This window comes from Natator depressus, unplaced genomic scaffold, assembly GCF_965152275.1.
Source record: "Natator depressus isolate rNatDep1 unplaced genomic scaffold, rNatDep2.hap1 scaffold_35, whole genome shotgun sequence".
Classification (NCBI taxonomy): domain Eukaryota; kingdom Metazoa; phylum Chordata; order Testudines; family Cheloniidae; genus Natator; species Natator depressus.
Window position 1 is genome coordinate 439969 of NW_027439787.1, and position 15546 is coordinate 455514.

The window sequence follows — 15546 nt, forward strand, 5'->3', positions numbered from 1 at the left end:
GGGAAATGGGAACAGGGAATGGGAGTAAGGAAATTGGAATAATGTTTGGCTAAGGGCAGGAATGGGAACAGGGACACAGGTGTAAGGCTCTGTGATGTCAGAGCTGGGAAGGAGGATACTAAGGAAGGAAACTGGAATCATGCTTGCTGGAAGTTCACCCCAATAAACATCGAATTGTTTGCACCTTTGGACTTCGGGTATTGTTGCTCTCTGTTCATGCGAGAAGGACCAGGGAAGTGAGTGGGTGAAGGAATAAGCCCCCTAACAATTGGGATTCCCCATCACTCGGTGTCTGGGAAATGAGACAAGACGTCTCAGAGCCCTGCTCTAGCTCTAGGGTCTGACAGCATCACTGTCGTAGTCGGGAGGAACAAACCCTTCCATGCAGGTGTTGGGGACACTGGGGCACGGCCACTAGGTAACTCGAGGGGATGGAAGACCACGAGTGTCGATGAAGCCCCCTCGCACTAGGCCCAGGTGTCCTTGGCCCCCCCTCCCGCCTGGAGGCACTCACAGCAGCTCTGCGTACTAGGCCCAAGTGTCCTTGCCCCCCCCGCCCCCGGAGGCACACACAGCAGTTATGCTGAGAATCTGCAACAATATGCTGCAGAGTCAGACTGCCTGAAACTAAGCAAGGCCACACAGGGGAGATATGGAAGAACAATGCTGAATAAAGCAGCTTTATGTATAGGTTAACAAATGATACAGAGAATCAGGGAACTAGCTGGGAACTGGATTGGCTGGCTATATGGATACTTGGGGCAGCTTGCTATTGGATAAGTATGCTGGGAAAAAGGATGTATAAAAGCCTGTGTAACTTCCTGCTCTGTGTACAGGATTTGAGATTCAAATCTCCCTGTACCTATTTGAAGCTTCAAATAAACTTTTCTGCTTCTCCACCCCGTTGTGATTATTGGGTGTAGCACACCGGGTAACGAACCAACTCAAGCTGTTGTTCAGCCTCTCGGCACTGGGTGCCGGCAACAGCTTTTGGCGTCCCTGGGTGGGCCAGAGGCTGCAATTTAGCCATGCCCGGACCCCTCCTGGAGGTCGAGGATTGCGGCGAGAACCGACGCCCAGTGCGCACTGGTGAGTTCACCGGGGCCTCGGAGGAGACGCGATTTGATCGACCCCGGAGGGCACAACGGTGCAACGCACTCATATAGTGGAGAAGCAGTTGTGGACGGCGGTGAAGAACCGGTCCCTTACACATGGGGGAGGAGCAGCTGCAGGCCACGGTGAAGAACCGGTCCCTTGGATAAGGTAGGAACCTTTTGAAATCCGGATTGTATGCTCTGTTGGAACCTGGGGACACCCAGAGTTACCCTGTAGGTATGGGACAGGGACAGAGCTCAGGGGTTAGGGCACGGTGTACGCCCCTAGAGTGCATTCTAGCAAACTGGAAGGTATTTGGTGCGGATCCGATGACTAAGAGCCAATTAAAACAATTCTGTACAGTTGACTGGCCTCAATATCAACTAGAGGACCAGGAGTGGTGGCCACCAGGAGGGTCAATTAATTACAACACGATCCTCCAATTTGTTTTGTTTTGTCAGTGAATGGGTAAATGGAATGAACATATGTATGTGCATTTGTTTCTGACTTTATGTACTCGACCAGATATTTTACAGCACTGTAATCTGACTCCGACTGGTTCGGTAGCAGCTAATGTTAGTCCCCAGACCCCCACCCCCACTGTAATGGCAGAGCCGGTGTCCCCTTCGGCCCCTACACCCACACCTTGTAAGTCCCCCGAGCAGACCCCAGGTGGGATCCAAATGATGAAAGGGATATGACCCGCCTTACCTCCTATAAGGAGTTGCTTTTGCATGGACTCCGTCACTCGGCTGTCCGACATAATAATTGGGCAAAGCCATATGAAGTAATGCAGGATTTAAAAGAAAGCCCAGGGGCCTTTCTACAGCGTATTTAGGACACCATTCTACAGAACACTAATGCAGACCCCGATGATCAGGCAACTGAGTCAATTATTAAGGGAATTTTTACGAGCAGAGCAGCCCCTAATATTAAGAGAAAGTTACAAAAAAAGGAGGATTTAATGGGCATGACCATGGCACAAATCTTAGAGACTGTAAACCGAGCTTATAGTCTGAGAGAGACAGAGAAGGAGAAAAAGCAAGTGAGAGTGATGGTAACAGCGGTACAGGCCGGCACTAAGAGAAGTGGCCGGGGAGGAAGGGGCCGTGGACGCGACCGTCCGGGCCCGCAGGAGAGACGACTGGGTCGCAACCAGTGTGCCCTGTGTTGACAGGAGAGACTGGAAAAATGAGTGCCCAAAGAGGAAAGAAAAGGGGGGTTCCCCTATGATGGTGATGGCGGAGCAGGAATAAGGGTGTCAGGGGAGATGGACCACCCTACCCCCGGAACCCCGAGTAAAGATGCGGGTGGGAAGCTCAGAAATAGATTTTTTAGTGGACTCTGGAGCGGCCCGAACTGCCATAAATCAGCCTCTTCAGTTGCCAGTAGCAGATTCCCTTACTGTGGTGGGAGCCACAGGCAGGGACACCAAGTGCCCAGTGTATGCCCCAGCGGAATGCGCTTTGGGAAACAGGACTATATCCCACAAGCTGGTATACCTCCCTGAGTGTCCAATGCCTCTGCTGGGATGGGATCTACTTTGTCACCTCGGTGCCACCCTGCATTTTACTGAGGACGAAATAACCCTTACCTTACCCCCTGAGAATGCATGGATCATGACCCTTGCAGTTGAGCCCTCAGCCATGCAAGCCCCAGAATGGAGCCCGTGGGAAGACCAGGTGTACCCCCTCGTGTGGGCATCAGGGATTCCAGGAAAGGCCACCCACTCGACCCCCATTACTATTCAGCTCATACCAGGGAAAGGCCCAGTGCAAGTAAAACAGTATCCAATCAAGAGGGAAGCCAGAGAAGGTTTACAGGAAACTGTAGATCGATTCCTAATGTATGGTATTCTCCGGGAATGTCAGTCAGCCTGGAACACTCCCATTCTACCCATACAGAAGCCTGATGGGACGTATCGGCTGGTACAGGACCTAAGGGCAGTCAATGAACGGGTTAAGACTCTGCACACTCTTGTCCCTAACCCGTATACCTTATTGGCTTCTATAGGGGGACAGTATACCCATTTTTCAGTCCTTGATATGAAAGATGCTTTCTTTACCATCCCAGTTGCCACCCCGTCACAGGAGATCTTCTCCTTTGAGTGGGAGGACCGAAAAAGGGTTAAAAAGCAACTTTGCTGGACAGTGTTGGCCCAGGGATTTAAAAACTCCCCCACCCTCTTTGGCCAGGCTCTGGCCAGGGACCTAGAGGAGTGGGATAATGAGGAGGCCCTCCTTCTGCAGTATGTAAATGATTTGTTAATTGCCACTGTGGGCCAAACCCCCTGCCTTAAAGCCACCGTGAGCCTCCTGAATTTTATTGGACTCCGGGGATATCAGGTAGCACGGAGTAAGGCTCAAATCGCCCTCCCAGAGGTACGGTACCTCGGGTTTCCATACGGCAAGGGGAGCGTGAGCTTTCAAGCAAAAGAAAGGAAGCTATCTGTCAAGTCCCTACCCCAAGTACTCGTAAACGGCTCAGGGTTTCTGGGTATGGCAGGCTTTTGCAGGATATGGATCCCAGAGTTTGGACTGTGGGCTAAACCCCTGTACGACTGTGTAAAAGGAGCAGATCATGACCCCTTCTATTGGACCCCAGAGGCTGACAGGGCATTGAAAATCTTGAAAAGGAAGTTGATGGAAGCCCCGGCTCTGGGCCTGCCAGATCTCTCTAAGCCGTTTCAGTTGTATGTACATGCACGAAAGGGGGTGGCCCTAGGAGTGCTCACACAGCTGTTAGGAGCATGGAGACGTCCCGTGGCTTATTTTTCTATGCAACTGGATCAGGTTGCAAAGGGTTGGCCGGCACGTTTACGGGCAGTCGCAGCTACTGCCCTAGTGCTTGAGGAAGCCGAGAAGCTAACATTGGGAGGGGTTATGCAAATCTATACTCCCCATATGGTCCGAGCCTTATTGGATGCAAAGGGAGGGCTCTGGCTCACCCAGGCTCGGATTGCTCGGTACCAGGCTAAGCTGTTAGAGAACTCTGAAGTCACCTTACAGTCTTGCCCCTCCCTTAACCCAGCTACCCTCTTGCCAGAAACAGAGGACCAGGAACATGACTGTTTAGAGATCATAGATGCCCAGTACTCCAGCCGTCCGGATTTAAAGGATGTACCCCTCCCAAATGCAGATTATGAGTGGTACACTGATGGTAGCAGTACTGTAATAGATGGGCAAAGGAGGGCGGGTTATGCTGTTGTGACCCTCCATGACACTGTGGAAGCTGAAGGTTTGCCTGCTGGGACCTCTGCCCAGCTGGCCGAACTGATAGCCCTGACCCGTGCACTTGAACTGTCAAAAGGAAAGCGGGTCAACATTTTTACTGATTCAAAGTATGCTTTTGGGGTGCTACATGCTCATGCTGGCCTGTGGAAGCAAAGGGGAATGCTGACAGCCCAAGGCTCCCCAGTCAAGAACGGGCCCCAAATCCTCCAGCTCCTAGAAGCCGTACAACTTCCCTCAGAAGTGGCGGTGGTACACTGTAAAGCCCATCAAAGGGAAAATCAAGATGTGGCCAGAGGTAACACCCGGGCAGATAGAGAGGCTAAGCATGCTGCCACCCTGCCATCCCCTCAGACTGAGAACGCCCAATACATGCCCTTATCCCATCAGTAGGGGAGCTTCCAACCCCTCAGTACTCTGGGGAGGAGAGACAGCTAACTGACAAACTCGGTCTCCGGGAAAAGGAGGGATGGCTCCATTCCCCGGAAGGGAAGGTCCTCCTACCAAAGGGCCTGATCCGGCCGGTGCTGCAGAAACTACATGAAACCACTCATGCTGGCAGGGAAGCACTTATCCAACTAATGGGAAAATACTTTATCACTTCCGGACTCCGACCCCTGGCTGCCCAGGTACAAGCGGACTGCTTAGTCTGCCAAAAGAATAACCCCCGACCGGGACATCCTGTGCCACCAGCTGCCCTAGAACTCACTCTGGGCCCTGGACGAGTGTGGCAAATAGACTTTACTGAGTTTCCCCGGACCCAAGGGTTCAAATATCTCCTTGTCTTAGTGGATCGGTTCAGCAGATGGCCAGAAGCCTTCCCATGCCGTAATTGCACTGCCAGAACAGTGGCCCTCAAGTTTGTTAAGGAGATCATTCCTCTCTTTGGACTCCCCCGGTGGATGGAATCTGACAACGGGACACACTTCACGTCAAAAATCATCCAAAGCATCTCACATGCCTTACAGATCCCCTGGAAACTCCATACGCCCTGGAGACCGCAAGCCAGTGGGGTAGTGGAGCGTACCAATCAGACCCTTAAACGGCATCTCTCAAAAGTGTGTCAAGAAGCCTCACTGTGGTGGCCTGATGCTTTGCCCCTCGTCCTACTCCATATCCGCGTTCTCCCAAAGGGTAGATTAGGGCTCAGTCCCTTTGAAATTATGTTTGGAAGGGCATGGCCTATGAATGGCACCCCGGTTCTGTCAGGGGAATGGGAGTTGGGTAATGGTTTTTTGTCTCAGTATATGTGTTCCCTGTCTGCTGTTCTCTTGTCTCTTCACAGGTATACCAAGGATTCCCAGCCTCTCCCCTTGGACTCTCCCGTCCACTCCTTACAGCCCGGTGACTCTGTACTTGTTCGTACCTGGAAAGACGAGCCTCTCCAGGAAAAGTGGAAAGGACCCTATACCGTCCTGCTGGTCTCCCACACAGCGGCAAAGATCGAGGGACACAAGAACTGGATCCATCACTCTCGTCTGAAGGCAGCACCCGCCCCCTCGTCAGCAGAACAGTGGACCGTCCAACCTGCTGACTCCTCATCTAGTGACGATCTCGGGCTAAAGCTACTGTTTAAAAGACACAAATAGCAGACACCTTAATGCCAAAATGGGCCCACCCAGGTACTGGAGACCCTGGGTTGGGAAGACTCTGGTGATAATTAATTGGGTAGCATTGTTATTCTCTGTATTGGTATTTCCAAACTGTGCATATCGGGAGAATAACTCCTTTGTTTTGCTTGCGCACCATGTTGCTACTTTAACAAACCAGACTGATTGCTGGGTATGTGCTCCAACTCCACTGTCCCCCAAAACGGGAATGCCCCTTGACATGCTGCCCCTGACCCTAGCAGAATTAGCCGCCACCAAAGAGCAGGAAAGAACGGACTCGCCGTTCTGGAATAAGACCTCTTTACAGCAAGCCACCTATCAGGACCAGGAGTATTCAGTTGCAGTATTCACTGAGGGAGTGTTATGTTTTACCCAAAACCAATCTGATCACTATGGGCGTCCTGTGGGAAAAAGCTCCTGTGTTTTCACACAGTGGGCTGATGGTATTGGATAAAGACCAAGAGGGTAGGCCAGCAGTGTGGGTGTAATGGTTCCTCCCCTTTTAGGGGAACTCTTACAAATAATCTTACCACAAAAGAAAGGTTTGGAAATATAACTTGCCGTCCAGTTAATATCTCCAATGTAGCAAGCCAATGGTGGGTTTGTAGTGGTCCCTATGGCGAGTGTAATTTGGATGGCACAATTAGAAACGCCCCCACTTGTACCCAATCAGGAGGATGGGATGCCCCCTTAGGGGCATATGAACTGTTTGGAAAAGCAGCCAAAGCAGCCTTAAATATCCCAGGAATCCCCTTAAGAAACAATCCTTATTGGGCCCTACAGGGTCGCTATTTTGTATGTGGCCGAAAGGCTTACGAGGTGCTGCCAGCCAACTGGACAGGTAGCTGTTATATAGCTCATGGAGTTCCTCATCTTTCCATAACTGCCACACTGCCCAAAGGAAAGATTAGAAATGCCCGAGACACCTCTGTTGAGTCACGAGAAAAGACCCTGCGGCGACTGACTACGGCATTGGAGGGCAATATGAAGAATTCCCTCACAACCGAGAAGCTTGTAGGGTGCTCTGTACTGGGAATAGCGCCACTGTTTACCAGGCCAGCCATGGCATGCATAGGCCGCTATACTGTAAGGCTGCAAATGGTACTTGAGAAAGTGGTCTTAGAGTTAGAGGACTCGGTTAGTGATTTAGGATCAGCAATAGAAACATTAAATAAAGAGGTACAGCAGCTCAGGACATTTTCCCTCCAAAAACTGGCTTTGGACTAATCTCTTGGCATCCCAAGGAGGGGTTTGTGCCCTCGTCGGGCCCCGATGTTGTGTATATGTAAATGATAGCAGTTATGAGATCTATGAAAAGGTGGTACAGGCTGAGGCCCATGCCCGAGCTGGAGCACAGGTTGCCTATACTGCCCCAGAGAGCGATTGGTTGCAAACCTTGTTTTCAGGCTGGGGTTTGTCGTCTTGGCTTGGTGGTTTATTTAGCCTGTTATTGAAACTTCTCTTTCCTGTATTGCTTGTATTACTGGTATTATGCTGTGCAGTATCATGTGTCAGGGCCCTTTTGCAAAAGTTAATAAGTCATTCTCTTCAGGGCTATCACAAAGTGCTTATGCAAAGTCCTATTGTAAAGAAATAAGTAGCCCAAGTGAGAAAACTCAGAGCCAAGGCTGTTGAGTGTTCTCAAAGGAGGGAGTTGTTGGGGACACTGGGGCATGGCCACTAGGTAACTCGAGTGGATGGAAGACCACGACTGTCGATGAAGCCCCCTCGCACTAGGCCCAGGTGTCATTGCCCGCCCCCCCCCCCCCCCGCCTGGAGGCACTCGCAGCAGCTCTGCGTACTAGGCCCAAGTGTCCTTGGCCCCCCCGGCCTGGAGGCACTCGCAGCAGTTATGCTGAGGATCTGCAACAATATGTTGCAGAGTCAGACTGCCTGAAACTAAACAAGGCCGAACAGGGCAGATATGGAAGAACAATGCTGAAGAAAGCAGCTTTATGTATAGGTTAACAAATGATACAGAGAACAAGGGAACTAGCTGGGAACTGGATTGGCTGACTATATGGATACATAGGGCAGCTTGCTATTGGATAAGTGTGCTGGGAAAAAGGATGTATAAAAGCCTGTGTAACTTCCTGCTCTGGGTGCAGGATTTGAGATTTTATTCTCCCTGGACCTTTTTGCAGCTGCAAATAAACTTTTCTGCTTCTCCACCCCGTTGTGATTATTGGGTGTAGCACACCGGGTAGCGAACCAACCTCAGCTGTTGTTTAGCCTCTCGGCACTGGGTGCCGGCAACAATAACAATTATCAAAAAGTGTCATGTTTTCTCTAGTGACGTGCTAACATATTTTGCCACCAGGATAAAGATGGAATAATTCTAATGAATTACCACAGATTTACATTGGTGTAACTGAAATTATGCATTCAATATCCTGTTTCAGGTTAGTAAAAATAAAAGAATGCTGTGGGTTTTGCGGACGTGTACAAGATACAGATTTATAAAAACAACATGAAAACAGGTAGTTATGCTGGGGAAAGGGGAAGCCTTATTGAAGCTGGTGGGCATACCAGTTGTCCTTTATTCAGGATCAATGTAAAAACAGTCAACTCTTTTGTGGAATAGATGGCTGACTTAATAGAAGTCACCATCAAGTAAAGCTGGAATAGGAGTTGAGCCATATAGTGGAAGGGGCTTTCACTAGGGTCTGAATGCAAATGCAGGGGGATGGGGTTCGGGGCGGGGGGGAGGAAGAGAGGGAATGTGACACCGCAGAAGCACAAAGGAGCCCCAGAGAAGTATTTGTAGTGTGATCTCAGAAAAAGTTGAGAGAGAGAGAGCGCTTTAGGGTAGACTGCTGGATAGAAAGAGGCTTGGAATTGTGAGCCAAGAAACTATTCCTGCTGTCGTTAGGGAAATAGAACTTTGTGTACGTTCTTTGTAAATAAGCAGGATTGTGTCAAAAAAATACCTGACTCCATCATCCATTTCTTCCCCAATGGAAACAACTCACAAGACCCAAAATAGTCACTAATTGCTCAGGTCAAAAGGGATAACAATATTGTGAATTCTTTTGTTTTCCTGTTCTTAGATAAAGAATACACCTGCTTCAGTAAAGAACCATAAACACTGAAAATACTGTTTTGTTCTCTCAGAGCTAGCTCTCAGTAGATCTAGAAAATAAGAGTGTTTGTTGTTACACAATCCTTAGAATTCAATTATTTGCACAAATCATTTTAATTTTTCTCTGATTAGGATTTAAAAATAAGCAATTAGATATTCTGTATAGTGTTTAGGAAATTTGTAGGATTAAAATCAGCATGTGTTCTGGATACATGGCTTTCCCATATATGCAACCTCACATCTACACTTGTAAGAGGACCACATTTCCTGAAGCAGTTTCAAACCACTTCAAGCTAGGACAGTTTTAAGCTACTTTATGTTTCAAATGTGAATGGTGTCCAGCTGTGTCAATTAATATTTTTAAATTATGACCATGATCTAAGATCCATATTTTCAGAATTTTCTTACATCATTCATATGCTCGGATGAATAAGGCTGCTTTCCTGAACTGCGGTCCATATTTGGAACTGTCTTTATAGTTTAGACTCAACCACCCTTCTTAAACAGTTTGGAAGTTGTTCGATACTCCCTCGGGACCAGATTTACTCTTCTTTACACAGATTTGGGCCCTAGTCGGGGAGCGACGTACTCATGTAACCGAGGAGCAGAATTTGGCCCTAATATGGGTTCAGTCTCTCAGTTAGGCCTGTCTTTTTATCTTATCTATTGATATGGCATCCATCCCGAGAGTAGAAGAGCAGCTGTCCCATTTCAGACAAGATACATCAATACCTATATTGATTATTCACAATGTTTTTATCTTTGTTGTTACTGTTCCTTTTGAGAAATAAGAAAATAGAGTAAAAGTAAAATGTACTTTTTCTCCCAAATCTATGTGCCATTCCTGATCTTGATTGAACAGGGGAGAGCGTCTTTCCTCTGGATTAAGAATCCAGCTGAGACAACTACCCCAGCCCCACACATTCTACAAGGGAATCCAAAGTCAGAGCAGTGGCGTTCAGTGAAGGGTAGCTGCTCTCTTTGAACATCCTGATAGATGAAATAAAGGAAGGGGGTCATCATTAAAAGTACCTTAAATGGGAGCTCAATCCCCCGAGCTATGATTGCCGAATCAGGAAAAAACAAGAAAGTATGTCCTCTCAGGGATTGGCATATTCAAGTTTGCAAGAGAGACGATAAAGACTGGCCATGACGTAGAAAAATCAAAATTCAAGTTCGCCAGTAAGAAAAGAGCCTGAGTAATAGTCAGCTAAAGAATGGAAGGGACCAGTTTACCCAGGAAGTTACAAGAGCCTTTATTAAAATGGAGAGCTACTTTTGTCCTTCTGTCTGCTTGCTTCTGGCAAAGGTTGACTCAGGAATAGAGGGGGAATCTCTTGGGGTCCAGCAACTCTGCTGGCTTGGGAAGGTGTGCACTGCATCACCCACTCCTCCCTGTGTGAGACAATCTCTGTGCCTCTGTTTCGACAGTTCAAAACCCTTAAAAATATCTTTCTTTACAGCTCAATACAGAAATTGCCAGAACCTAGTCCTGTACTTTTTTCTTTAAAAACAAACAATGAAATGGGGATGTTTGCACGACGATATGAATCGATGTCTGTATTTTTATATCTTTAGACGCCCAACAAATATATAAAAATCTGCATTAAAATAACAATTAGTAAGTTTGCAAAACTGAGCAATGGAAAGTTCAGAAATGCCAGGATTCAGGGAGTCTGAGTACTGTGCACGTGCATTTTGACACAGTCTTTAATTGCACAATTGTACTATTTTTTTCCACAGGCCCCTCATTCAGTGACCATTGAAGTGTTGTTGGGCCTAAGGTGGGAGTGAAACCCTCGCCAACTGCTAGAGGGTGGTGTGAGGACGTTTTAGAGGGACCACAGGATCCTGTTGCGGGCAGGTCACTCTACTGCACCACTTCCCTTATTTGGTCAAATCCCCTTTCGGGGTGGTCCTACGGGGCTGACGCCCACTTCAATTGGTAGAGGACACAGGGAGGAGTTCTCAGAGGGGATATACAACCCTCTTCTGCATGGGTTACCTTGCCCCGCAACATCCCCTCATTGGTCAAATCCTTTCTCCGGGTGTGTGAAATGCTGGTTGCCCCTGCCAAACTTGCGTAAAAGAAGGGAAGAAAGGCATGTACCTTTTGGGTTATCTGTCAGGTGGCCATCTTGGACTTGGGAAAAGAATCTGGTGACCTTTAGCCATTTGCTAGATTAGTTTGGGTTGGGAAGCACACTCCCACGCATGGATTGAATCCACGTAGACAGGGTCTAACATCCAGGCAGAGACGACGCAAAGAGGGATAGGGAGGGTTTTTAGTTAGGTCTACTCACCCATTCCTGTGTCCATCATGGAGTCCCTCCCTGACGTCCAATGTCAAGAGAGCAGCAGCCGTCCATCGCTGTCCCTGCAAGAGAAGGGAGAGAGAACATCAACATGACCTCCTGGGTGTAATTGTTTGGGAGACTGGAGCACTTCCAGAGTTCAAGTTTTGTTAATCCACCCCTTCTCTAGCCTAGCCTAGTCCTTTTCCCTCTCGTAAATAAAGTCTTGTTTGTGTGCTTACCACTGCCTGGCGTTATTTTCTTGTGCTAAGGCAAGCTCTGACAGACGAGATTTACGAAGGGGACCATGTGGGAAGAATTTACTGTAAGATTCCCTGCATCTTCTGAATGGGGTTTGGGTTCTGCCCTTTTGAAAGGAAGGAAAAATCCTTCCAGGTGATCCTACGGGGCTGAAACCCACTGTGATTACTTAGTAATCTGTCCTCTTCACTACCATGTTTGTGACCTTCTGTGTCATAGGAAAGTAGCCCATGGCTCATTATGCATCTTTTGATTGAAAATGGACACGTGTGGTGTACAGACGAAGAAGGACAACTTTTCAAGTCCAATGTGCACAGAAATGGGATGGACGCTTCAAGGATTGAATACAATGCTTTGATCTTCCATCTGTTCATTAAACAAAGACAAAGGTGCAGATTTGGGAGGCTCGGCACTGACTTCCCCAGGATCATTCCTCTCCGTGTAATTCCCATGACAAATCTCCTCTCAAGGAAGAGCCTGAGGAAAGGTGATCAGGGGAACTACCCAGAGCACCAGATACCCCTGAGCTGAGAAAAACCAAGCCTCAGCCAGTTCACATTAATTCAGCTGTCCTCAGCACAGACACCCCTGAAGCACCCGAGGATTCCTTGAAAGGCTTTGAGAGGCTTGGCTCTGCAGAGCGAGAGATGAAGACTATTACTGCAGGGAAATCAATGACAGAGCACTGTCCACACCAGCACTTAGGTCGGTGTAACTTGTCTCACTCAGGGGGTGGCTTCTTCACACCCCTGAGCCACATACGTTCTACCGACACAAGGGGGTGTGTAGACGCAGCCTTAGCAGAGAAGCGATTTAGAAAACAGGTTTTGTTCTGGAGGAAATGCAGGAATCCCGGGTTTGTAATAACCCAAAGGAGAGTCCGACCCCACCAGTCACCTTCCCCACTTTGCACTTGGTCCGGGGATAGTTGTTTTCTCTCAGCCTGTGCCCACTATCATGCCACGTGAAGGGGAAGGAGCCATGCACCTGTCTAGGGTGCTTCTGACATCCGAGAGGGGAGAAAGGAAAAAAGAGGCTCAGTCCCACATGCTACTCACACAGGGGGTGGGAACTTTTGTGGTCATTTCAATAGACTCAAGGGGCTCCAAAAGAGTCAAAGCTGCTCACGTGACTCTGTCCCTGTCCAACGTTAAACAGGAGAAACAAGGCTGGCACTTTGGCCTGCTGGACAGAACAAGCCTTCAGGCCGAAAAGCCAACAACCTTTCTCTCCATTTCAGCAAAAAACAACATTCAACAAACCCCCACAAAAACAGGCACCTGAAAATGTCCTGCCCCCGACTTCACCTTTCCAAGGTCTTCTCCGCACTCTCTCCCGCCCCGAGTGAGAATCCCACACCTTGACCAACACACCACAGTCAGACCCGAATGCAGCTCTCCCTCTGGAGGCAGGATGGTGGAGAAAAACACAGGGGAAAAAACCCTCCCGGCTCAGCTGCGCACGGAGCCTTGGCAAGGACGTGGTGGAAAGGTGACGCCGGGATCTCTCGCACGGTAAAGGAGACTCGTGCCCGACTCCGACAAACCCTTTGGGAACTCGAAGGAAGCCGCATCCCACAGGCGTTTCCACAGACCAGCCACCAGCCACACACCCAGGCCGGAGGGGCTGGGACACGGGAAGGGGCAGCAGCAAACGCCCCCGGGGGGAGGGCTGGGGCGGGAGCTGCAGCCAGGCCCCTGGACCCGCAGGGAGACGCAGACCCTGACAGCAACCAGCCACGTTTGCTCACGTGTGTGTGTGAGACACGTTTGTGTGTGTGTGATGTCTTGTGTTTTGTGCTGTGTGTCATGCAGAGTCTTGTGTTCAGTGTGTGTGTGCTGTGTTGTGTTTCGTGGTGTGTGTGTGGTGTGGTGTGTGTGTGTAGTGTTGTGTGACGTGTCGTGTTGTGTGTGTGTTGAGTTGTGTGCCATTTTGTGTGTCATGCTGAGTGTGTGTTGTGTGGTTGTGGTATCATGAGACGTGTTGTGTGTGATGTGGTGTGTGTCGCACACACAGACACAATACATTGTACGCCACACGCACAACACGTCACGTGTAGCACGTCACACACGTCTCACGTCACACGCACAGCATGCTGCGTGTAGCACGCACACACACAGAACATTGCACGCCGCACGCACACACACAACACGTTGCCTGTCGCATGATGCACATCGCACACAGCACGGATGCACACAAAATGTTGTGCGTCGCACGCACAGCACCTCGCACCTCACACTCACAAACACGCCTCACACATACACAACACGACACACACCACATCACACAGACAGAAAACACTACACACATGTCACACATACAGAAACACAGACAACACAACACACAACACATCACATACACAGCACAACACACAAAACGGCACACAACACAACACAGGCACACAACCTGACAAACAACACATCACAGACACTCACACGGAGACACACACACTCAACATGACACACAACACATCACACACACTCAACACAACACTCTAGACGACACACAACACACACAGAATGCAACACACAACACATCACACACACAACACGTTACACAATGTCACACACACAAACACACAGAAGACGACACACAACATGACACACACACTACACACACGTCACACAAAACACATAACATGACACCACACACACAACACCATACACACACTGAACACGACACACAAAACAGCCCACAATACAACACACACACATCACACACAACACATCACGCACACAAACACCACACCAAAGACAGAAACACAGCATGTCACACACACACTACACAAAACATGTCTCACACACCCACACCCACACACCACGTCACATGTCACCACAAACACACAACCACACACCTTCCATACAACACTCTAGACCACATACAACACTCACACAACATGACACATAACCCGTCACACACACACAAAACCCATCACACACACACACACACACACAACACGACACACAGAACATGACACAAACACACAAAAACATTTCACACACACAACATGACACACAACCCATCTCACACACACACACATAACACAACATGACACACACAGAACAGGACACACACATAGAAACAAATCGCATGTCCCACACAACATGTTGCACATTGCACGGATACACACAACACATCACATGCACACATACACGCAAGTCGCATGACACACACACAGAAACATGTCACACACAAACACACATGTGACACACAACATGGCACACAACACATCACACACACAAACATATCTCACACACACACAAAATGACACAGAACGCGTCTCACACAGTCACACACAATATGACACACAACACAACATGTAACACACACGACACACAACACGTCACACACACAACACATCACACGCCGCACGTCGCACAAACACTTTGCACATCGCACGTCGCACGTTGCACGTCACACCTGCACACACAACACGTCATGCATCACACGTCACACACACAACACGTCGAATGTCGGACACACAACACGGTGCATGTCGCACGTACACTCAGGACGTCACACGTCGCATGTTGCATGCCACATGTCGAACACACAACATGTTGCGTGTCGCAGGTCACACACAAAAATGTCGCATGTCACACACACATGCTGCACGTCGCACATCGCACACACAACACGTCACACGTCACACAAACAAACACACAACGCATCACAAATACAACACATCACACACACGCACAACATTAAACACACACGTCACACACACACAACACGACACACAACACATCACACAGATAGACACAAACACATACAACATGACACACAACACGACACACCCAACACATCTCACACACACACACACACATACACCACATCACATACACCACGTCACATGACATCACAAACACAACATCACACACACACTCAAGACGGCAAACAAGAAGAGGCACATGTGAAGTGTGAGGTGCGATGTCTTATGTTTGCATGTGCGACGTGCAACGTGCGATGTATTG